Below are 25,345 nucleotides of genomic sequence, written 5' to 3'. Positions count from 1 at the left end.
AACTTTTGGAAGTCAACCCATCTGCAAGTTAGGAACTGCTCATGTTATGTATGTGGCATTTCCCCAGGTTTTTAAACACTATACTGTAGAAGATCCTGTGGGTTTTTTGTTTGGTTGGTTGTTTTTGTTTTGTTTTGTTTTGTTTTTTGGCTAATCAGAAGAAATCCACATCTTTTCCATGGTGATATTTGCTTCATCTTACCAACATATAGGGAGAGATATAGACCGGCATCTCAGACTGGGTATCGGGATGTTTTCGTACATTACAAAAATATCCGTGGGTCAAGTCATATTGAGCTGTCTCAATCTCTCTTGCCTCCCACATATACACACTTTCCCAAGGGACCCCTAAACAAACAAAATCTACCCCCAAACTTCAAACAAATGGCATTATTTATCATTCCCTTTCTAAAGAAAGGGAAGAAACAAAACCAAAACCCAAATTAGGTTTAGCCAGAGACTACTCAAACGGGGTGTCAACACCACACAACTTGATCCCCATCTCCTCTCCTTGGTGCCTGGGGGACAGAGACTGGTCTCCTCAGCCTAGCTTACACAGCCTTTCGCAGTCAGGCCCCAGTTTTTTCCAGGCTCTTCTCTCTTTATTCCTACACATAAATCCTCTCCATACCAGTCAGATGGGCCCTTCATTGGTCCCCGAACATCAGTTCCTGGGTGCCTTTGCTTGCATCATCTCCTCTGCCTGATTGTCTCAGACTGATTCTCTTCCCTAACAGGAGGCAGTCTGGTATGTTGAAAGGAGAATGAGTTCTGGAGCGTGAAAAGCCCAGGGTTCAGATCCTGGCTCTGCCGCTTAACAGTTGTGTGCCTTTAGGCAAAGTTTCTTAGTTTCTCTAAACCTCAGTTCCCTCACCTGAAAAGTGGCGATAATAATATTGCCTACCTTATAGGAATATTAGTGAGTTAAATGAGATAATGCACGTAAGGCACCTAGCCCATGTAAGGTTTCCAACAAATAGGATATATCATCATCATCATTATCCTTTTTCATTTTTTACGTCATAACTCATAGGTCAACCTCCAGCCCAGCCCACAGGGCATCCACTTTTTCTGAACTCTAATATCTTACTGATCTATATCACATGTCTCGTACTTTAATATCATTAGTTTTCTTTTAAAGACTTATTTATTTATTTGAGGGGGGACGCAGAGGGAAAGGGAAAGAGAGAACCCTGAAGCAGACTCTGTGCTGAGTTCGGAGCCTGACATGGGGCTTGATCCCAGGATCCTGAGATCATGACCTGAACCGAAATCAAGAGCCGGCCACTTAACCGATTGAGCCACCCAGGTGCCCCAATATAATTAGTTTTATTTGTAGGTGCACTACCCAAGTACACTGAAAGCTCACTTAGGGCTAGGGTTATGTCAACCTTCTCTGTATTCTCCCAGATCATCTTTTATGCAAAAGTAGAACCCCCCAAATATCTGTTGATTGTCTAAGATTATGGATGTAGAATCAGGAAGCACTAACATAACATAATAAAGAATTATTTAAAAAAATAAATAAAACAGTATCCCCCCCCAAAAAAGGAAGCACTAACTGGCAGGATGATGACATACAGCTTGAAGAATAATAAAATTAAATAGTAAATAATGTCACTTGCAGCTAACATTTTATTGAACACTTACAGTTACTAAAAGCAATAGGCATAAGTATTTACTGTATTGCAGACACTCTGCCAGGCACTTGACAGATTTCATCCTCACAACAACACTGTGAGGTAGGTGTTATTAGCTCCATTTTACAGATAAGGAAACTGAGTCTCACAGAAGTTATGTAACTTTTCTGGGATTACATAGCTAGTAAGTGGAAGAGCCAGGACCTAGATTATTTGACTCCAGAATCTGAGTTTTAAACCTGTAGGCATCGTGCCTAACTATGGGACAGATACTGTCCTAAGGACTTTAGAAATTATCTGTTGGTAACCAGAGTGTACCTTGGTGGAAAAGTCTACCTAAGAGGAAGATCGGCAATATTCATGGTTGAAAAAAAACAGAGTTCTAGCTCACCAGATCATCTCCACACTCATCCACTGCATGTAATTCCTGACCATTCTTGAGTTGAGGATCCAGTCTCTGTGGAAGAAGAGGGGAGGGTGATCAAGAGGAGGCACATAGATGGGCAGATGGCTGGGGGAGTGGATGGCCATGTGGGAGAGTACAGGGACTGTTGTCTGCTGTGTCCTAGGGAGGCTCAATGTCCATCAAGGAAAGAAAACGATTGGGAAACGCTGCACAATGCAACATGACAAATGGAACGAGAGCCTATTCATCCACTTGGAGCAAGAAAAAAGTAGCAGTGCCCACTGCCTGTGTGGGTGTTCTTGGCCTTTTCCAGCAAGGTGTGTGTTTAAAAAAAGATGAGTACAATAGGGCACGAACAGTCCTATTGAAAACAGCCGCCTGCATAGACTTGGCAGATTTGCACTGTGGAACAGTTCCGTCTGACATTTAAAATGTGGCAAAACTACTTACATTCAATTTAAAAATAAGTTTTCTATAGCCCCTTATTTTCTTCTTATAAGCATGAGTTCAATGAAGATAGCATCATGAGCTTTACAGGATGCACCTCAGAATGAATGCTTGCCAAAGACAAGAATATGTGGCACTAAGGGATGACAAGCTGATTAGGCTGCAATGATTCCCAGGCTCGTGCCCGAGAAGACTACTCTCTCAAGAAAGAAAACTTGTGGGTGGAATTTTGATCGGGGTTTGGACTGGGATGCAGCTCCAAATCACTGCAGCCAAGTTCACAAAAGGAACATGAGATTGAGATCTTTTCTTTAGTAAAGAATGATTCATCCTAATCAACAAATAGCAAAGAGTAAAGGGAACAGAGAGGGACATTTTCTGTAATGTTACTAAGGGGCGAATGACTTGGGCCTGCATCCTGATGTCTTCACAGTGGTTGAGCTTGGTGAAAAGGATTGCAAAACTCTGGTTGAATAGGTCATGTAGCATAGCCACTGGCTTATTCTTACTCCACAGCATAAAGATTTGAAATCCTTCCTGAGGAACTCAAGAGACAGACTTCTTTTCTCTCCAGTGAAATACTGGCTCAAAAGCATCTATCTACATCCTCTAAATTATCCCTCTGCCTTCTTCCTGATGCCTTCTGCTAGAACCATGGCCAGGAGCTAGAGAACATACTGTCACCATATAATAAAAGTTTCCCTGCTTGGAGTATTGCAGAGGGAAATTCCACTCTTCTCTTGAAACTTCTTCCTCTGTCCCCTTAACAACATCTTCACAAGGGAAAAAGAACTGATATACTTATTAGACAAAGCCTAAAACATATATAGTGTTACATTTGAGCCATGGATATAGTTATTGTTCCAGAACCCATTCATGACTGTCTCTCACTTGTACCTCTAGAAGGGGTGGGTCTATATTGTTAGTACAGATTCAGTCATCCTCTTTTTCTGTACCTTCCTCTTTTTTACTTTCTTGCCTCAGGAACAAACATGGCATTCCTTCTGTCTTCTCTCTGTGCCACTCCGTATAGCTGGTGGGGTCAATGGACTCATGGCCCTTCTTGAGATCTGATCTCTATTTCCCACTCACTCTCCACTTATGTCCTGCTCCAAACAGGTACATTTGAGTACACAGATCTCAAGATCAGGATTAGGGAGTGGGGGTAAGGAAGAGACTGCATTAAGCCTCCAGCTTAAGACCCCTCATCCCATTCTCTTTTACTAAAAGATTACTGACTGTTGGCTCAGCTATTATTGAAGTGGTAATTAGATTCCCATTTGATTATTGTTCTTTCTTGATACAGAGCACTGTAAGGAAGGGCCACCGAGAACGCAGGAACCAAAGATTTCAGCATCCCATGTTATAATACCAATCTGAGACTCTCAAAATGCTACTTCTAACTACTCTTCTGAGTTGGAAATATATCTTGTCTGGATTTACCAAAATAGACACCTGTCTATTCCTCCCACTTCCATTTTTACCTTTCTTTTGCCTATCCTCATTATAGCTAGGGTGAATCTCCTAATTAGAAAATCTTCTCATATCACTGTTTCCCTTAAAACCATTTGTTTATTTATTTATCGTTAGCATGACTTCAAAGACTCTTGCTAATTTCATCCTGGTCAACTGTAAATGAGGTGTTCTCAAAATATATGTCAATAAGAATCACTTGGTATGTTTGTTCTACCCCAGAAATAGGCTCAGTAAGTCTGAGGAGAAGCCCAGAAATCTGTAATGGAACAAGTGCCTTAGATTCTGACACAGATATTCTGAGTGCCACACTTTGAGAAGCACATACAGACTGACCTTGCCCCATCTTCTTGTTCTCCTCCTCGGCTGACTTCCTCTACTTTTCCTGAAATACTGTATTCATAAACTCATAAAATCTTGCGTGGGAATAAACCTTAAAGATCGCTGAAGGGCCTTTCACACTCTCTGCGGGCATCTCCTCCACAGCTCGCCTCACAGGTAGGTCTCCAGCCCCTGCACCTGACCATACTGTTGAACGGCTCTAAAGAGTCCAAATTTCATCCAAGAAAAGAAACATCCAGGGGTAGTGGAGAGAGCACTGGATCTTTAGTCAGAACTTAGATCCTGACTGCCACTTTTTAGCTGTGTGATCTTAATCAAATCACTTGATCTAACCACAAGCCAGTTTCCTCCTCTGTAGAAAGGTGCTAATGTGAAAGGCAGTGTAGTGTAACAATTTAGAGTGTGGACTGACGTCCAGACTGAAGGGAATCAAACTTTGGCTCTGCTAGCTGCTAGATGTGTGATCTTGGGAATGTTATGTAACCCCTCCATGCCTCGGCTTAGTTGTCTTGTAAGGTGTACCTGAAAATAGGAGTAACTAACTCATCTGATGAAATGTAAGTGAGTTTATATATGCAAAATGGTTGGCACACAGTAGGCACAATACAAGTGCTAGCTGTTACTGTTTTTCATTAAATTGGGGTAAAATTTCTACAGTAACTACCTCATACGGGTGGTAAAAAAATAAAAATCATATGAGGTGATATATGATAAAGTGCTCAATAAATATAAAGTGCCACACAAATGTTATCAGTTTTAGTTGAAATCGGTTCTAAAACTACTCTCATACTGTACAGAATTTCTGATACCTCTTCTACATAACAATATCTGAAGATAGATGATTGTGTACCCCCAGGCTTAACAGCTTCAGAATTTTCAACAGTTCCTTATATCACATAGCTTATAGCCTCTTCATCATCTTGGCCATGTTTTATGGATGAGTTATGTTTGGTTACTCATTTTTTTACTTGTCAAACATTTCCTGAACACCTACTACATTCTAAGCATTATGCGACATACTGGGGATACGACAAAGACTAAAACATTTCCTATCCTCAAAAAATGTCCAGTGGTCAAAAATACTTCTTAAAATAGGACATTACAATCAAATGTTACCAAGGGCACCTGGCTGGTTCAGTTGGAAGAGCATGCAACTCTTGATCTCATGGTCATGCATTCAAGCCCCATGTTGGGCAGAGTTTACTTAAATACATAAATACATACATATATAAACATTAGGGAAAAAAAAAAGAACCCGAAGTTACCAAAGGACTGGCTGGGCCAACACACCTCTCCTGTTCTGTATCCTACATTTCTACCAGTGTAGCCTAAGGCTCCATTAGCATGGTTGGTCAGTGATAATTCACATTGAGCATACAGTCAAATAAATCTCTGGGATTTACGCATAGAAACTCCTGTTGGACCAGATCTTCTGCACCTTACATTTGTACATTTGATTTTAAATCCAAGAACTGGGACTTGAAATTTGCACATATTAAATGAGCTATTATTATTTTCACTCTATCTTTCTAGATGCCTTTTAACATCTAAACATTCAACCATTTCATTGATTCAAATGATGAACAAAACACCATCAGAAATTGCCTTTCTGATTGACATAAATTCCTTGATTAGTATGTTTGTACTGGAGTTATTCAACTAGTTATGGAACCACCTAACACTATTGCCATACAGCTCACATTCCAGGCATCCAAATAATAATATATAATGTTTATTGACCAGTTAGTAGATATTGCTCTAAAGTCCTTAGATACTGTTCCAAAAATTTTACCTGTATAAACACGTCTTACCCTCATAACAATACTATGAAATAAGTGCTACTTTTATTCTGATATTATAGGTCAGAATACTGGGGAACCAAGAGATGATTTCAACTGCCTGAAATCTCACAGCTAATAAAGGGGACAGCTATGATTTAAATTGTGATATTCCTTTGTTTGTTATCAAACAAGTGAAATGGAATTAACTATGCATAACTTAACCCTTGGTGAAGCATACCGGGCCGTCGTGATCACCACTGCCTTTTCTTAGTGTTTCCAACCACTTCTTTATGAATCCACTAGAGATTTCCACTAAGGATTGATGTCAACATCACTGGCCTATAATTCCTAGAATCTGATCCCCTTCTTTTTGAAAAATCACATTAGCATTACTTTTATAATTGCATTCAATCAGAGACCCCTCTCATTGGATTACTATGGTGTTTCTCTGACCTATGACTACACAGCTTGCTTGCATATAATAATTAAAAGTCAACTTTCATAATTTCTTTAAATATTTAATGAATGTCCTCGGCAGAAAAGCAGAAAGCCTAACAAAAATCTCAAAAAATGGCTTGTTAAACCCATTCACTGGGAAAGAAAATGAAGCAGAAGACAAGAAAGTTTATATTCCGAGCAGACACTGGTAATTATCACATTGGACCACGCATCTGTCTAGCCACCTTCTGTTCACAAGATGAAATTAAAACTGTTGGTGTGCTGGCTTGCTATTCCTGTAAGTTACAGTCTCCTCTTATGTGCCTGCAGGTAGGGATGCTCTGCATTGCTATTTCATTTCACTGACATTTTGAGAAAGTAGAATGACCCCTCTGTTTTTATTTCCTTGTCCCTAAAAGGGTCTGTTACCAGATCGCCCCCAGAAAAAAAAAAGCTATTTATTGCTATCTCCTTTTAGTGTTTTTCTTTTTATCTTTCTGCTAACTTTCTATGGAGAAACTTTATGTGAGCACTTGATTGGGTAGGAGATGAGAAAGTGGGAAGAAAGAAAATAAATTGCTGGCTTTTATTCTTGGGTATACACTGTGGCAGCTTTTTGGTCAAAATGATTCAAGTCTCTATCAATTTTAGGGGAAATTATTAACTGCCAAATTAAAAAAATAAATCCTCAAAAAATTTAGATCGTCATTTTCCAACTTGTGTACTGTAGACCATGAGTTCAGAGGTAATTTTTTTAAGTGTGTGCTGAAGGGAGGAGGTTGTATGCTCAAACAGGTTTTGGAAAAGTTTTATATATTTTTACATACATGGTCATTATTTATAATTTCAATCAATATTAATAATTTCTATTATTTACCGTTTCAATCATTGTTTACAATTTCAATTTAGCAAATGTTTCAGGCAGTATTGCAGGATCTGGAGACAGAATGGTAAATAAGGCAAATGTGGTCCCTGCCCTCACGGAGCTAATATCTCAGTTGGAAAGACAGAAAATATACAAGTCAATGAATAAATAAATGAGATAATCATAGTAAGATAATAAATGCTTTGAATTAAATAAAACAGAGGGATGCGATTGAGCATGGCAGGAAGATGTGTTGGAACCACTTTAGATAGAATCAGCAGGGAAGAGCTCTTCAAGGAGGTGATACTTGATCTGAAACCTATATACTGTCCCATTGGAATAGCAAGGGGAAGAGCTGGCATAGAGAACAGTGAATACTGGAAATGCCCTGAGGCAGGAAAGAGTTAGTGTGTTCAAGGAACAGCAAGGAAGCTGACATGCTAGAAGGCAGTGTTAAGGGGGAGGGGGTACCAGAGGACACTGAAAAGGAAGGCAGGGGCCAGCTCATGTAGGGCCTTGTAAACTGTGGTAGGGATTAGACGGTTTTGAGCAGGAAAGTGGCTTAACTCAATTTACATCAAGACTTTGAGAAGCCCCACCTTAAAGAAATCTGCTTAGCATTTTTAATCCAGTAATTCCCAAGAACATTTGATCACTAAAGACTTTTATCCCTATAGAACACATTTTAACATCTTGCATAATAGTATCCCATAGCACACCATTTTAGGAAATACTTGAGATTAATTTGTGAGTAAAATATCTGTTTTGCAGTACTATGGGATGTTTGAAGATGTACTGAAAATGCAGATATACAGGTGAATACAGGCAGACAGATGATGTAGGCAAATACTGACCTTTTGCCTGAGTTTTAGACAGAGTACTGAGTAAATCTCAGAGTTGGGCTGGGTTTGGGGAGGAGGAGGTTAAAATTCTTATAGTCTTCCAAAATAACCATATTTTCCTTCCTAAAGCACTGACACTGATTGTTGTCAGGACTTCTATTTTACCTGTCCTCTCTCCAACCTTTGCCCACAGTGGGCTCTGGAGGAAAAGCAGTTGGACCTAGAGCAATGTTGGTATGGTTTACTTTAAGAAATGAATCAGTAATGCACCATCATTTCTTATAATATGCATATTTCAGAATAGGAAAGGGGAGATGGGGAAGTAAATAAGAAAGGACAGCTGAGTGATAGGTGAGAGAAAGGGGATGTTCAAGTTGAATCTATGGGGCTCTAAATATGATGTATGCAAGGGTCTTTCCGAGCAATGTCATCTCCTTCTTGTGTGATATCAGAAGGATGATGACAACATGAACTTGAGAGGACGAAAGGAATTGATGGGAGACAGTCTAGTTGAGTGGTTAAAAGCATGGGCTTTAAAATCAGGCTTGGGTTCCAGGCCCAGCTCTGCCAGTCACTAGCTGTGTGACTTCAGACAAGTTACTTAATCTCTCTGAGACTTGGTTTCCTCATCTATGAAATGAAGATGATAATAGTAGCTAGCTCATAAGAACGTTGAAGGGATTAAATGAGATTACATATGTAAAAATCTGAGTGCAGTGCCTGGATAATATGCATTAAGAAATGTTTCTGTCATCAAATTTTGAATGTCTAGGCCTTTGGAGGGAGAGAGGGGGATAGAAATGTAGTTCAGTGTTGTTCAGTGAAACTTTCTGTAATAATAGAAAAATCCTTTATCTGAACCATAGTAGCTTAGCCACTAGTCACCTGGCACCATGTGAACACTTGAAATTTTTCTAGTGTAATTGAGGAACTAAAATATTGATTTCATTTAACTTTCATTAAATTTAAATTTAAGTAGCCACATGTCTCTACTGGCTACTGTAGTGGACAGTGAAGCTCTAGGTGCTCAGATCTGGGACTGATGGGGAGAGGAAATATTTGAACTCTCTCTGGATTTGGAAGGGGAAGGAACAAAGGGGGGGGAAGAGGGTAGATTTTAAAAGGGAGACAAAAAGAAGGAATGACACTTCCAAAAGCATTAAGAGGAGAATGTAAGAAATACTATTCCTGATTCTAGCATCAAGCCATACAGAAACCTTATATGGGGATGTCACCTATGGCATCCCCTTAAGAAGTTGAAAGGTCCACTACATATGTGTGTTCCCCCTTGGATATAGAACCCAATTTCTCTCAGCCCTTCTTGACCTTTTTCCTATTTTCAGCCTGCGTCATTTCCTAAGGTAATGGGTTTCATATGTTTACCACCTTCTGGATAAAGTGGTATTTCTACTTTATTGCTTTCAAGCTACCTCCTCTAGTTCCCAGTAATGGTACTTGTCTCTGATGAGTTCCGAGTGCTTTAAAGATGTTCCCAAATAACCTGGTAACAAGTGAGCATGTCAATTCTTCCCCTGAGAGTCTTGGCTAATGTAACTGCATTTGGTATTCAGGAGACTCAGGGTCAGATGAGCCACACCAAATTGTCCTGGTTTGTCCTACCATGTCTTAGCTCTTGAAACCCCTCTCAGAAGGATTTTCTGTTAGGCAAAGGCTTTGCTTTTAAAAATCCATTAAAATGCAACGATGTCACACTTGAAGCCAGAAGCAATCACTTAACACCTTGACTTATTTTTTTTTCTTCACATTGGTTTTTGACAACCTGAGACCATGTCAGTTTGGATTTTGAAAGAGTATATGGGGAAAGGCCCAAATCATAGAGGGTCTGCTGCATAACATGGGGTACAAAAGAATAAGCACAACAGCCCTGTGCACCTGTACAGGACTCAAAAAGAAACAAGTGAAGAAAGGCATCAAATAACACCAATGTCAACACGATCTAAGTTTTTACCTCTTCCACAATGGGACTCTTCTTGTTGCTTCATTGTTTCACGTGGTTGGACCAAGTTACAGGGTCCAGAAACCATAAGATGAAGATGTTCTAACTCCCTTCACAAACAACTGATTGAAATGATTCATTGGTGAAAACAGTAAAAACTAATGTTTCATTGGACTGATCATCTTCCTGAGAACTTTATTTGGCCTTTGAGTGTTTCCCAGTCAATCCTCTTTATGTAGAGATTTTAATTGACTCCATGAAGCCCTCAGTTTGGCCTCTTTTGACTCCATCTTCCCTGAATCTGTCGGTAAAATAGCAATACATCATTTTGCCCCAGACCTACATCTTGTTAATGACACTGGCCCAGTACCCAGTACAAACTGAGTTCAAAGATAATCAGTACTCAAGTAATGACACTGTTTATAGGACACTATGTTTTCCATTAAATTTAACACATAGTTCTTGAGCATCCACTATGTAGGGCTATAAGGGACAAGAGCATAAATTTAGAAAAGAAATTCCTGTCTTCAAGAAGCATACGATATGGAATATGATCTTCTTCTCTAGGTCATTCAGTATTTATTTATCACATTTTTATTTAGTATCTACTGTGCCAGAAACTGCTGGGAATTGGACAGGTAATGGAGAACAAGAAAGACACATTCCGTGCCTTCACAGAACTCAGCACCCCACAGACATTTGTGATTTATTTTGGTGTGAGGTTCATCTTAGTTTACCTACCATAAAAGCCATCTATTTAGGTATTTGTCTTATGTCTCCCTTAGGAAAGGCATGAAAGGAAGAGATGATATTTAACACAAGGTTGAAAGGATCTTAGCAAACAAGTATGAAAAAGAAGGCATTTGAGTTAGGAGAAACAGCACAACTAGAGTCATGGATGTGTCCAAGATATGCAAGTACTTAAGTTTCGAAGGATAGTAGGGTTCATGGGTGGATAATAAAAAGTAAAGTTGGAAAATTAGATTCGTAGAGTACCATTGAGAGCTTTGAATATGAGGGTGAGAATTCTATGCTTAATTTGGTAGACAGGGTTTAATTATACAGGACCATATATACCTTGTAGGTCTAGAGTTTTTGAATGAAGAAATTATATGACCAAATATGAACTCTCAGAAAATTAATCTGGCATCCTATGTTGGATGGCTAGGAAGTGAGAAAGACAGGAGGCAAGGAGACATGTTAAAAGTTTTCTGTAAAAGTCCAGACAAAAGGCAATGAGAGCCTTTATTAGGAGAATGTCAGTGGGCATGGAAAGGAGTGGGCGAATCCAAAAATACAGTCACTTGGTAAATGACTAGTTTTAGGTTGGAGAAATCAAAGAAGTTGCCAAAGGTGGGATAGAAGACAGAATCACATTTGCACATTTGTTAAGGATTACAGGTTTGTAAACAAAGTTTGTTTCAATTTTGGCGTGTTTTCTGGAGTGTTTATCATTTCAGAAAGGGCTCTGTAATGTTAAAAATAAATTGGGGGTCCGCTTAATCCATGTATCTATGGGTATGACTATGTTCAATTCAAGCATGCTTACTGAACATTTTCTATATCCTAAGCAGCCTTCTAGACACTGGGGCTAAAATGCTGAAGGAAAATAGGCATGGTTCTTGCCCCTAAAAGCTTTTAGTCTTTTGAAGTAGATAACAATAAAATAGTTATTAATTCAATATAAGTATAAATATAAGTTGCATATTGTATTTAAGGAGTGTGTACTCTATTCCAGACTCTGTTCTAAGTGCCAAAATTACAACAATGAGCAAAACAGGCAAAAATCTCTACCCTCATAGAGGTTATCTTACAGTAGAGGAGACTGACCCTTCAAAAGTAAACAACTAAATAAAATTATTTCAGATAATGATAATTGCTATAAAAATGGAACTAGGTAAAAAAATATATATATAGCAGCAGATGGGGTTTACATTAGACAGGGTGGCCAATGAAGGGCTCTTTGAGAAGGAAGCAAATCATGCAAAATATCCAGGGAAGAACACTCCGGCCAGAGGTAAGAGCAAGTACCAAGTGCCTCAGAAGAGAAAGAGCATGCCAAGTTCAAGAGACAGAAACAAAGCCAGTGTGGCTGGAGTAGAATAAGCAAGAGGAGAAGAGGTAGGCAGGAGCAGGTTCATGGAAGGTTTTGTAGGTCATGGTAAGGAGTTTAAAAAAAGAGAACATATAATAAAAAGACTTTCTCATCCCTCATTTTTTGTTCCAATATCGATCAATAAAGCGATTCTTTAAAGTAAGTGGTAAGAAATTATATCAAATTTTGGCTGTTTAAGTAATTCATTCATTCATTCAACAAATATTTATTGGGTGGCTACTAAGTACCATGCACTGTGCTAGACCCTGGGGATACAAATCTGAGCAACACAGAAGTAATACCTTCCCTCATGGAGTTTTTGATCTTGTATAGAAGATGGATATCTATGAAATGATTATACACATTCGTAGTGACAAACCATGATAACCGCCATGAAGGCAAAATAGGCTGCTCTGCAAGGCTTATCTGTTGTATGAATTTGTTTTACAGTGAGCATGTGGTCATCTGCATTGCCATTTAATACTAGGACACATGTGAAAGGGGATAAATGTGAAAGGGTCTTTAGGAAAGACCCTAACTCAGATTTTCAATCTATCGTGAGATAGGCACTGTTGAGGAGTAATTATAACTGTATTCCCAATATCAGGAAAAGAATGAATGAGGTATAACTGACTACAATGAAATAAGGGAGTAGCCCCAGAAAGGAAATACAACAATGCCAGAGAGAGCCTATTCAGTACACAGCACAGGGCTGGAGGGTTCAAGCAAGGACTTTGCCCTAAAGAAGGTACAGTGTGAAGTCCTCCAAGAAGCTTTTCCTGATTGTCCCTACCATTCCAAGTCTGGGTAAGATGCACTTCTCTAAGATCCAATAGCACCCGCTCTTCACTCTATGACTTTGACTCTAGACCCTATGGCCATTACTTTTTAACTTATCTTTCTTCTGTGACTAGACAATGAATCCCATGAGGCTAGTGACATTGGCCAACTTGTTCACTGAGGCATCCCCACATTTCAAATAGAAATGGCAAATGATGGACACTCAATAAATGATAAACCAACCAAACAAGGTAAACAATACAAGGTAAATAATAGCATGATGAATGGCATATAGATAAGTTGCTACAGTCATTTATTGGAGGGAGAGGGCACTTCTAACCGAGATGAATTAGAAAAGAGTTGGTAGAAGATTATTTTTGTGCTGGTCTATGGAGATCTGACAAGATTGGATGTGGACATTAGGTAGACATGCCAAGTGAAGTGAACAGTATGAACAAAGCCATGGGAACAAAAAAATGCCAGGCATGCTTGTCAAACTAAAAGAAGCATGGCATTATTAGGCAAAGAGAACATGAGAAGTGTTGGGCAGTGAGGTTGGAAAGGTGGATTCAGAGCTGAAGTGTAACGGGCTTGATTATCAGATTCAGGGGTTTGATCATTTGACACCTGGCCCAAGCCACTACAATATACAAGATAAATCAGAAGATCTGGATTCTAGTCCTAGCACTGCCATTTATCAGCTCTGTAATTGAAGGAAAACATTAAACTCTGATGGTCTGAGCCTGTGAATCATTAATACGATATGCAAAAATGGGAAATACAGTAAGGGAAAGGGGAAAGGTGGTGAGTTCATTTTTATATCTGCCAAATTTGAGGGCCCCATATGACATCCAATTGGATATATCCATTGATCAGTAGAAATATTTGGGGGATTTAAAAGAAGTAGAGGGAGAGTAGAAATATTGGTTTAGTAGTCATTAAACACAGAACTGATAGTTGAACTCGTGAGTTTTAAATAAAGAGAAATAATAATCAAAGTCAGTATCTGGGAAAGGATTTTGTTCAAAAATGCCTTTGATCAATTTAGATTTAGTTCAAGAAATATATTTGGAGAGAAAAAATCTCAGCCCGTCCTTTCACCATTAGCCTTCTGCTGCTGGATACTCTTGTAGCCATGGAGATACCAGCTCCCCAAACCAATTCCAGACATATGCAACCTTTTTTTAGCCACTCAAAACCTGTATTTCCTCTCATCACAGAAGCCAAACATCTATAATGAGAGAAGTTATATATTATATATATCTTTATGTATCTTATATAAGTTATAGCTTATATATATATACTATATATAAGATTATATGCATAATTCTTATTTTTCATCATTGTTGCCTGAAGCTCATCCATACTTTTTGGATTCCATTGTAGATTATTTGGGTCCAAAAAACTTCTTAAAAATACTCTCAGAAAGTAATAAGTTTCTCTCTATAACTCCATTTATATTAGGGAGTACATCTTACCAGAAGTACTGAATAAATTTGAGCATGTCAGACTCCCATCCCTCACTCTATGCTCTAAATTCTTAGAAGATCATGGCATATAAGTTCTAAGTGTTACCTTCAAGTCATCTAATCTTTCAGTTCTGGCATGGGCAGGTGGGTGCTAAATAATGCCTTGTAGATACTGTGTTAACCTCAGCCCCATGTGGCTGGGGTCCTGATTCCCTGTTGAGCAGTTGCCAATTTCTCATACTTAGGGGCTGAATTTTGTCTTTGTACTTTCAGATACAGCCTGGAGACCTGTTTCAAACTTGAAGGATTTTTCAAACAGCCCTGTCTCCTGAATGACTCTAGTTGTCCTACATTAATGCCAAATTCCACCAATGAGATCATCCTTGGATATAAATGCTGACCACCAGTGGAGCTAAATCCCACCAAACCAGTTCACTTTGGACTTTGGGTCCCCTCCCAAAATGCAGTACCACAGGTGTATCATTCATCTTAGGCCTTGACACGACCACATCCCAAACTTCTCTTTCCCCACTGGTCTGGGCTGCTGAAGTACACTGCATACCCTGTAATTCAGCTACTAGAAATTGTAAACAAATGTGTGGATGACTCAGTGCAAATCCATTCCCCGCTATTGGAAGAACAACATATACGCCATTTTTATTTTCCACAGTGATGAGGCTAAGCCAAAATGCATCTTGATCGAATAATCAGTGGTGGATCAGTAATACTGACTTCATACAGGAGCCTACAATAAACCACCCCAGCCCCCACATATATACACAAGTACTTAAAAATTAGAGCAATGAGATTGCCTTCAGGATTAATAAGAAAACACATAATAAATGAGAAGAATAATAGGTAAAATCATTTTCAAGAAACCGAATTTTTGTTGGCCAGCAGAATTAGACTGTAACCTGATTAACATTATTAACATAGCTAAAGAAAGAATGTGTGCTATGAGAAGGGGGAATTGAACACACAGACATAGGAAAAAAATAGTCAATGAACAAATATTGACCTTTGACAGTGCCCAGCCAAGCACTGTCCAGGGGAAAAATATCTTAGCCAGAGGATTTTGCATTCTGATTCCATTAGCAAGATTCTCCATCTGTATTTTGATAATAACTCCAGAAAGCTTGAGGCAATGGAAATCAAGTGTGTTATTCCCTTTGCAAGACCTCCCTTATCTGAGATGTATCAGTCTTAGTTTTATGCCGCTAAATGTTCATTTCATCTAACTCACCTTAACCTGATTAAAAGCTCATCAAGTTTCATGGCTAATGACTTGCTAAAGGTCCCACAATTTTGACTTGATTTCCCATATCCATCTGTCTAGAAGGAGAGGGTATGTTGGTCATAAAGACTTTATATATTCCAGTTCCTGTGAAATTTATTTCTCATTGTGATTTAGTATACTGATACTCTATTATTTGGTTTCCCATGTAGATTGTCCTGAAGGCAGGAATTTCTGGTCATGCCAAAACAAGTTTCTTGGTCTGTGTAACAATCACGTTGTTCATCATTCATTAATACACTGATATTCTAGTTTTATATACCACTCTTGTGAGAATAGTTAGTATGCATCTGCCTCTAAGTGACAGATCTATTCCAAATATGCTGACGACACCAGATGTTTAAGCAAACAGGCTGAAGGCTAGGTCTCAAACCAAAGTACAAAACCCAGTGTACTAACTGCTACCCTGTGAGATATTTGGGGAAATAATCAAGTGGCCATTACCCAGGTAAAGTACCAGCCATCTCCAATGTCATTTGTGATTCCTAGCAAACATTCTGTTGTCTCTGTAATTGTTCATATTATAATTTGCCATACTTTAAGTGCATGTATTGAGCAGCATATCAAGAGTCTTACATAAATTATTTCCAATATTGAAGTTAACTATGTTATGTAGATATTATTGTACTTCTTCCAATTTACAAATGAGGAAACTAAGGCTCAGAAAAGTTAAGTAATTTGTCTTTAGTCCCACAGAAGGTAAATGGCTAAGCTTGGATTTGATCCCTATTCTCTAACTTGAAAATCTATACTCCATCAAAACTACTATAATTGTTTTGTGCAATCAATGCTACTTTGGGCTTATTCACATATATACTATTTGCTAAAAAAACTGTTTTGCTTTTCATGCCTTCCCTCTCAGTTCAATTTTCTTTTTCCTGAAATACATCCCTTTAGTAGCTCTTTCGGTGATGGTCTTTTAGAGGTAAACTCTAAGTTGCTGTTTATTTGAAAATGCCTTTGTTTTATTCACACTGTGTGTATTAACTGGTATTAGATTCAGCTGCAAGTAGCAAAAAATAATGTAAACAAAATAGAAGTGTATTTCTCTCTTACATTAATGCAGAAAATCAAGGGCCAGTATGGTGGCTCCTTTATCATCAAGAACCCAGATCCCAGATCTATCTCACTGTTCCATAATTCTCAATGTTAGGCTTTTATCTCTTGATTCAGAATATCTACTGCAAGTCTTGTCACCGCAAGATCTTCTAGCCCTGTCCTTATTTCTGCTGGCTGGAATTTGGATGATGGCAGAATTTTTCACATGGAACAACTGGCAGCCAACGCCAGCACTTTTATGTTACTGTTTTTTGTTTGTATATTTCTGGACTATGCGAGGAGTTTAAATTCAAACTCCAAAGCCACATGAGGGCAGGACCATGATTATACATCATCAGGAAAGACATTTTTCTCTGCCAAGAATGCAGCCTGAGAGAGAGACAATCTCCCTTGTCATCTTCTCCTGTGAAGAAGAAGAGTTTTCCTAGTACACTCTTTCACTGCACATAAAGGACTTTGAGACACCCAGTTTTACATGGAGGTCTTGGTCTCAAATCTCATACTGTGTGTAGGTGCTAAAACACAAACATTGGCCACTAATATCCAAACTTCCAACATAGTCAGAGGAAGCACAGTGTTAACTCATGGGTACCACTCTAGTTCACAGTTTCCTCTTTACGCTTGGCCCCTGGAAATATCTTCCTGTCTTGAAAACTCAACCATGCCTTGACAACTATGTTTGTTCTATTCACCAGAATGTAAACTCCACAAGATAAGGAATTTGTGCCTATTTGGCTTACTTCTTTTTGCAGTACCTAGACAGTTCCTTCCTATGTAGGAAAAGTGTTCAATACCTAAAAGGTACAGGATTTCTTTTTGAGGTCATGAAAATATTCTCAAATTGACTATGGTAAAGATTGCATACATCTGTGAGTGTACTAAAAAATATTTACTGGCACACTTTAAATGAGTGAATTGTATAGTAGATGAACTGTATGTCAATAAATCTCTTATTTAAAAAAAATACTTAGTGAATGAATAAGTTAATTTTATCCAGTATCTCTGATGTTTTGTAGCTGGGAGTGAGGTGAGAGTTTCCAGACTATGTAGTATGTGATATGCTAGAAATGGAAGCCAAATCCATGCTGTTTCCACTATACTATGCTATCATTAATGTTTACAGGTATAGTGAGATTTTCAGAACATGTTTCCAAAGTCAGCCTATACCAATTATATAGCCTTGTGAGAGTGGACAAGAAAATAATGTCCAGAGAGAAATAGGACTCTGCAGGCTCATCTTAATGACCATATTCTATTAAGAAATTGGATTCTCCAATTGCATAGGAATAATGCACCAGATTATGCCTGTAGGTAAGTTCTTTTTTTTTTAAAGATTTTATTTATTTATTTGACAGAGATAGAGACAGCCAGCGAGAGAGGGAACACAGGTAGGGGGAGTGGGAGAGGAAGAAGCAGGCTCATAGCAGAGGAGCCTGATGTGGGGCTCGATCCCACAATGCTGGGATCACGCCCTGAGCTGAAGGCAGACGCTTAACCACTGTGCCACCCAGGCGCCCCACCTGTAGGTAGATTCTAATTCAGCATCAGATGAGAGCTAAGAGCTTGCTAGAAGCTTCCTTAGAAAGTTCTCTAGATATCACTCTCTCTCATCAACAAAGCTCCATATATTACCCATGAGTAATAATAGAACCATTTACTGCACACTTACTATGTGCCAGGTACTCCTGCAAATGCTTTACATTTATTAACTTATTTACAGATGTAGAAACTGAAGCACGAAAAGGTTAAGTAATTTGCCAAAGGCCACCCAGATAACAGCAGAGCCAGTGTTTCTCCAAGCAGACTGGCTCCAAGGTACATAAGCTTAACAATTATGCTATGCTTCCCCATATTTACTGGAATTATCTAGTCTCATTCCCAATCCCATTCTAAAAGGAATTTTAATGCTCAAGTAGTAAAATATAATTATAGGGCCAAATCCCTTTATTCTTTCTTCAGAAAGCCAGAAGTTACACTCTATAACATCATCTGCCATCAGCATTGCCACAATAGGGCTTGTCAGAGTAACTAAACAGGTGTGAACAGTGTTTAAAGCATGCATTTTTGCCTTCCAGCACACAGGATCATTCAGATTGCTATTAAGGACATCACAAGGAAAAGCAAGAGAAAAAGTATCATATTAACTCTTCAAAACTGGGAGGGAGGATGCAATGTGAATACATATATAGTATCTATCACTCAAATGCCTCCCTCAAAAAAAAAGAAAATCTGTTTTTAAATATAGGACTCTTTGGGTTCTTTGGTCAAGAAAATGATTTAGTCTGAAACCCATCAAAGAATGTATTAGACTGGCAGCTGCAGAGGAAGATTTAGAGAACAGTTAGTTTAAAGTTGAAAAATCGCTAAAATATCCAGGCAACGTATCAACCTTGCTGTGAGTTTACTAAACCCAATAAATGGAACTGTTTAAAGACATTAAGGATGATGCATGAATAATGCAAATCGATTCAACTTTATTACTTTTTCCGTACTGTTTTCCTAATAGCCGCACATTCACACTGCTCACACATACAAGGGTGCATTTCAGCAGTTGATTCCATAGTAATTACAGATATTAAGGATTCAGCACACTGAGGAAATACCTCAGTGAGAGACAGTCTACATGGGACACAATTAGAAAATACTATATATAAACACTGGTAGCATTTTTTATAAGTTATATGTGATACAGAAGAAATGGACAAGCAGTGAAATAAAACAGAGAAACTGACTGCAGAGAAAGGGAGAATGCTTGTGACAACAAACACTTGCTATGTTCCAGGCGCTGGATTTATTATATGAATTTTATTAGATAGATTTATTGTAGCTAATATACACCAAAACCCTGGGACGTGATTACTATTACTATTCCTATTTTATAGGTGAAGAAACTGAGACAAATTGAAGTGACTTTCCTAAGGTCATAGCATTAATAAGTGCCAGAGCTGGGTATTGAAGCCCATGCAGTCTGGATCCAGAAGTATGCTCTTAGTCACTCACCTCTACTGCCTCTCATAGCAAAAGATGTAAATATTAAAACATCATTCCACACACTTTATTGAGTGTCTGCTATGTATCTCCCACTGTGATAAGCACTGAGAGTATAAGAAGCAGAGAATTGAAGAGAACAGGTACTAATGGTTTTTAAACATCTTGGAGATTGGAAAGGCTTCAAGATGATCTCAATACAAGCTTTTAAAAAGGTCATGGAAAAATTAGAAAATGACATCCATTGTATCATAAAATTAGCCCTCCTTGCGCTCTGCTTCAGCAGCAAGACTTCATCTCAAAGTCTGTTAAAATGACATGCAGTGAATGCAGCCAAACCAAACCAAAAACAAAAAAGCAAAAACCAAACCCAAAACCAAACAAAACAGAGGAATCTCTGGACAGGTTCTAAAATCCTTAAGATTCCCATGGAGGTTCTTGTGTTTGAAGAGCATTTCAGAATACATGGGCATTTCCATTTTATTTTCATCAAAGTTTTCTCACTTGAAACCACTCAATTCATAAGTCTGTATGAGCATCTAGCATGATATCAGACATTATGAGGGGTACAATAATGTGTGAGACTTACAGTCCTTGCCAACAAAGAATCTACAACCTAGTGAATAAGCAAGGAATTCCTATGGGGAAATTATTAGAAAAGACAGTTTATGACAAAATACTCCTTTATGCAGTACAAACAAATGCTTAAGGTAGGAAGACACAGGAGAAAAACTGAATTGAATTGTTCAGAGAAGGCCTTGTGGTGACTAGGAATCCAGTGAGGCTTTGAAGGATGGAGGACTTTAAGTGACAGAAGAAAGGACTAAGGACACTCCTAAGTCTGAAGGAACAGTCTGATCTGAGTCTTATGGGCAGTGGCATAATACAGGGACCTGAAGAGAAACTAGACCGTGTCAGATCAGGGCCCCAAATCAACCAATGCAATCTGAGAAGTAAATGTGTAAATTAAAGGCTTGAATCAAGCTCAAGAGCCCAAAAGCTAAAGACCAGAAAAGGAGAAAAGTACTGGGAACCAGAGAGGGCCAACGGCAACCAGGACCCAGGCTATGTATTTTGTGACCAGACTGACCTAGGTTTAAATTCTACTTTGCCCCATACTCTCTATGTCGGCTCTATCAAGTCATCTAACTCTTCTAAGCCCATTTCCTCATTGGTGGACTAGGATATCAATACCTACCATATGGTGTATTGGAGGGGAATTAAAGATATATGTGAAGGGGTTTTAATACTGTGAAGTTCTATGTGAGTGTCAGTTATTAGCACCCATTGTTATATGGTGGATAGAACCAAATCTTGGAGAATCTTATAGTCAAGAAAGTTGATGGTGATTCTACATGACATATGAGCAGCTGCCCACAGACGTGAATCAGAATCTCTGGGGGTTTGTTGTTTGTTTCTTTGTTTGTTCATACGCTTCTTCTTTTGTTTGTTTCAAATACAGCTCCTTTAGATTCTGATCAATTCCTTTCCTCCATACATGTCCAGATGATAATCACTAAAATGGGCAACCACTTTACTGATAAGCTGATAAGAACGTGTCATATCCCTGTTATGTTGGGGCAATAAAAAGGTTAACATCCTATGATATAGGAATTTATTTCAGTATTTTGAGTTTGAAGTGATTAATGGTAGTGGTAGCAATGAAACAGATTAGAAAGATATTATAAAGGAAGATGAAAAAAGAGATAAACATTTTTTGAGTACTCACTACAAGATGTTTTACTATTGAGAAAAATGTGCTAGTAAGGAACAGAGGCAGAATTTGAACCTAGTTATGGTTGACTTAAAAGAAAGAACTTAAAAGAAAGTTGTTGTCATTTTAGTTAGAGTTTTTTTTATTGATTGTTTGCTTTTATTTTATTTTACTGATTTTTGCTATTGGTAGTGGTTCATTTTTTGTTCCAGAGTTAATAAAGCTGGGAAAAAAATCTAAGACAGAATTAAGTTTCAAATTACTCAATAAGATACAACAAGTACCCCAAATCAACAGAGTCAGGTTAAAGAAGATTCTTATATATTTTCAAAAATTGAGTCAACAAAGGCAAACTAAGTGAAGACTTTCTAGAGATTCACATCCAAAAAGACTGGAAGTCTGTGTTGACCACCATGCCAATATAAGCCCAAATTATGACATGACAGGTAAAAATTCCAAAGAAATCTTAGTTTATTTACTCAAAAATATGTGTTGTGTACCTACTATGTATCAGGCACAATAGATCATGGGTGCAGGAAACAAGGAAGTACATCATCAGTAAAGAATTTTAAAATAATAACCGTGACTTTAGTAGTTATTTTTTATAATTAACATAAACTGGCACCTCTAAACATGTCAGAGAAATAATTTCTCTCCCTCCCTGGGGGGATCACTCTTACCAATCTTCCTCCCACCTCCAACACTGGGTACACTTCTGGAAACCAAATTTGTGTAACTGTCAAAATGCATGCTTTTCCCATTACCGTAGTATCTTTCAAACTTTTTTGACCACAGGCCTTAGTAAGAAAGATATTTCACATATGACCCAGTAAAAAGACACATGCATGACACATACACAATAGATACATACACAAACACACTCTCTCACACACACACTGATCACAAAACTCACACACACAAAAATCATAAAATAATACTACCAATACTGTGGGCAATGCACTCTAATATTTTCTACCCTATTTTGTCTCACTAGAAAAAGAAAGGAAAGGAAAAAGTAGGTGAGTCTTATCCTACTACAATTATTTCACAATTCACTAATGGGCTGTAACCCATAGTTTGAAAAACAGTGCACGGTAGTATAGTATACCATTCTCCCTTCAGGATGCAGCTGGGTAGAGTGCAGGATGGCAGGGAGGTGTCAGCCTGGGTTTAAACATTAACCACATGAATCCTCAAAGTAGAAAATTGCAGGACTGCATTTCACACTCCGCCTCTGAATTTTTTGTCTATGTTATACTCCAAAGAGCTTTTATTCACATAACCCCAAACCCCTGAAAAAAGGTGGGTTTTTGTTTTGTTTTCGTTTGGTTTTTTACAGCCTACGTACAGTATTCAACCTATATTCTGACACCATTGTGGAATGCAGTGACATGGTTAGCTTTTGAGGGAGAAGCAAAAATCTTAATTTGCTTTTCTTTGAGGAAAAAAAAATCTTTGAAATTTATTCAGGGCAGGAGCCAGGCAATGGGGAAATAATTTATACTGTAATCCTCAAAGGAATAGAACATGAATCGAATTAATGTTTCTTCAGGATATGGGATTCTCTTCTTATGAATAAAATCTTTTGAGATCAGGTAGGAAGTTGTAACCATTTTTCTCTTTTATTACTTTTTCTGATACGTTACTTTGAATATTTGGTTTTATACTGGCAGTGAGAGATGGCCAACAAACCAGCCTGACTGTGTAATGCTATTTTCCTGTATAGATCCTATTCAGCAGGGTTTTTTCCAGCTTGGACAACTGAAGGAACCAGATTACACTTGTTACACCATTTGGCTCAATCATGTAATAGTTTCCCTTGACCATCTTAAGGGTTCATGGACCCCTTATATATGTGCTACCTATGTCTACGTTTTTTTGTTAATTAGATTTGAAACATGCAGGCCATTCTAAGAGTGTGTCTTTATGAAATTATGGTATTGGTTGGTTCATTCAGTCAAAGTGATCAGTCAAATAATTCAAAATGAATCAAAATGAATCAAAAGGAAAGATGAACTAAATTTACCCATTGTTGGATGAAACAAAGTCATAGATTGACAAACCACCATGACTGCTTTGCTTGATTCAGTCATATCAGCCAAAGCGTGCCCTTTGTGCCTCCTGATGAAGTTTTATTGTATCTCTTAAGTAGCTTATACAGTTCCTTCATGGGACAGAGTAATTCAAAGTACTTCCTTGGCTGGTTTTTATTGTCTTGACAAGCTGAGAAAGGTTTGAGTTAGTTAATGAGAACTAAGATGAATAGTGGTTTGATTAAAATGACTAGCTTGCCTGAATTTGTTGATTGTTGCTATACAACAAGTCAGCTCTTTGACCAAATTTGTATTTTCCTAAACTGATTAGTCAATTCAATCTGAGGTTGAAATAACTATGGCGAGTAGGAAAACCTGAAAAGATATTTTTACTGAATTCTTCTAATTATGCATAGTCCTACCAATTTTGAGAAAAGAGTAAATTCTCTGTATTCAACAGGGCTCTCAAGAGAAACAAAACCAATTTTTATAAAGGAGTTGGCTCATGCACTTATGGAGGCTGAGAAACCCCAAGATCTGCAGCCAGTAAGCTGGAGATCCAGCAAAGCCAATGTGCATTTCCAATCTGAGTTCAAAAGCCTAAGAACCAAGGTAGCCGATGGTATAAGTTCCAGTTTGAAAGCTGGCGGGCTCAAGACCCAAGAAGGGCCAATGTTTCAGTCTGAATCTGACGGCTGAAAAAGACCAATGTCCCAGCTCAACTGTCAGCCTGGAGTTCTCTCTTACTCAGCCTTTTTATTGTATTCAGATCTTCAACTGATTGGGTGAGACTTACCCACATAGGGAGGACAATTTGCTTTACTCAGTCTACCCATTCATATGTTAGTCACATCCAGAGACATCCTCACAGACACACCCAGAATAATGTTTGTCCAAATGTCTGAGCACTCCGTGGCCCAGTCAAGCTGACACAAAAAACTAATCATCACTCCCCCTGATTGTTTTTCTGCTGGCTGACTTTTAAGGGAATCCCATGACACTGTCTCCTTAAAGGTTTTGTTTACATGATATGAACAGGCTTCATTTATAGCTGGAGTCTGTGACAGCGTAAATGCTGTGGTATATGGAGTATTAGGATACTCTTCAAACTAAAGGTAGTACCCCTCTCTAACCTAACATAATTCTTGAAATTCCACCATTAGAGTTATTCTTTTGGGATAAGGCAGTGTGGGTCACATGCGCTAAAATGCAAATATCCGTGGAAGGCAAACCACAATAACTGTCAGCATTAACATAAATTAGCTTGTATCAGTTTTTAGGTGATTTAAAAGAGGTCCCTGTGGATAGTCTAAGATGACCCTGAACTTATCTCCTCCAATGGATATACCAAATCTACAACTACATATAGAAAATGTGCACTGGGTGTTATACGCAAATAATGAATCATAGAACATTACATCAAAAACTAAGGATACACTGTATGGTGGCTAACATAACATAATAAAAATTATTATTAAAAAAATTTCTGCTGGAAAAAAACCCTAAAAACTAGTTGTACAGATTCTTCCAAAACAAGGGATGAAAGGACCACATCAAGATGGGTAGGAGATGCAGAGATGTAGTCTCATCAACCCCTCCCCACCACTGCCGGCATAGTAACACACAAGAGGGAGGGATCTCATGGCCTGGAGCCTCTCCCTGAGGAACAGGAGGTTTGTGCCCTACATGAGGCACCCCAATCCTTGGGACCTGCACCAGTGA

Source organism: Ursus americanus, chromosome X (assembly GCF_024610735.1).
Source record: "Ursus americanus isolate L20-20 chromosome X, mUrsAme1.1.p, whole genome shotgun sequence".
Classification (NCBI taxonomy): Eukaryota; Metazoa; Chordata; class Mammalia; order Carnivora; family Ursidae; genus Ursus; species Ursus americanus.
Note: the sequence above shows the minus strand (reverse complement) of the source record.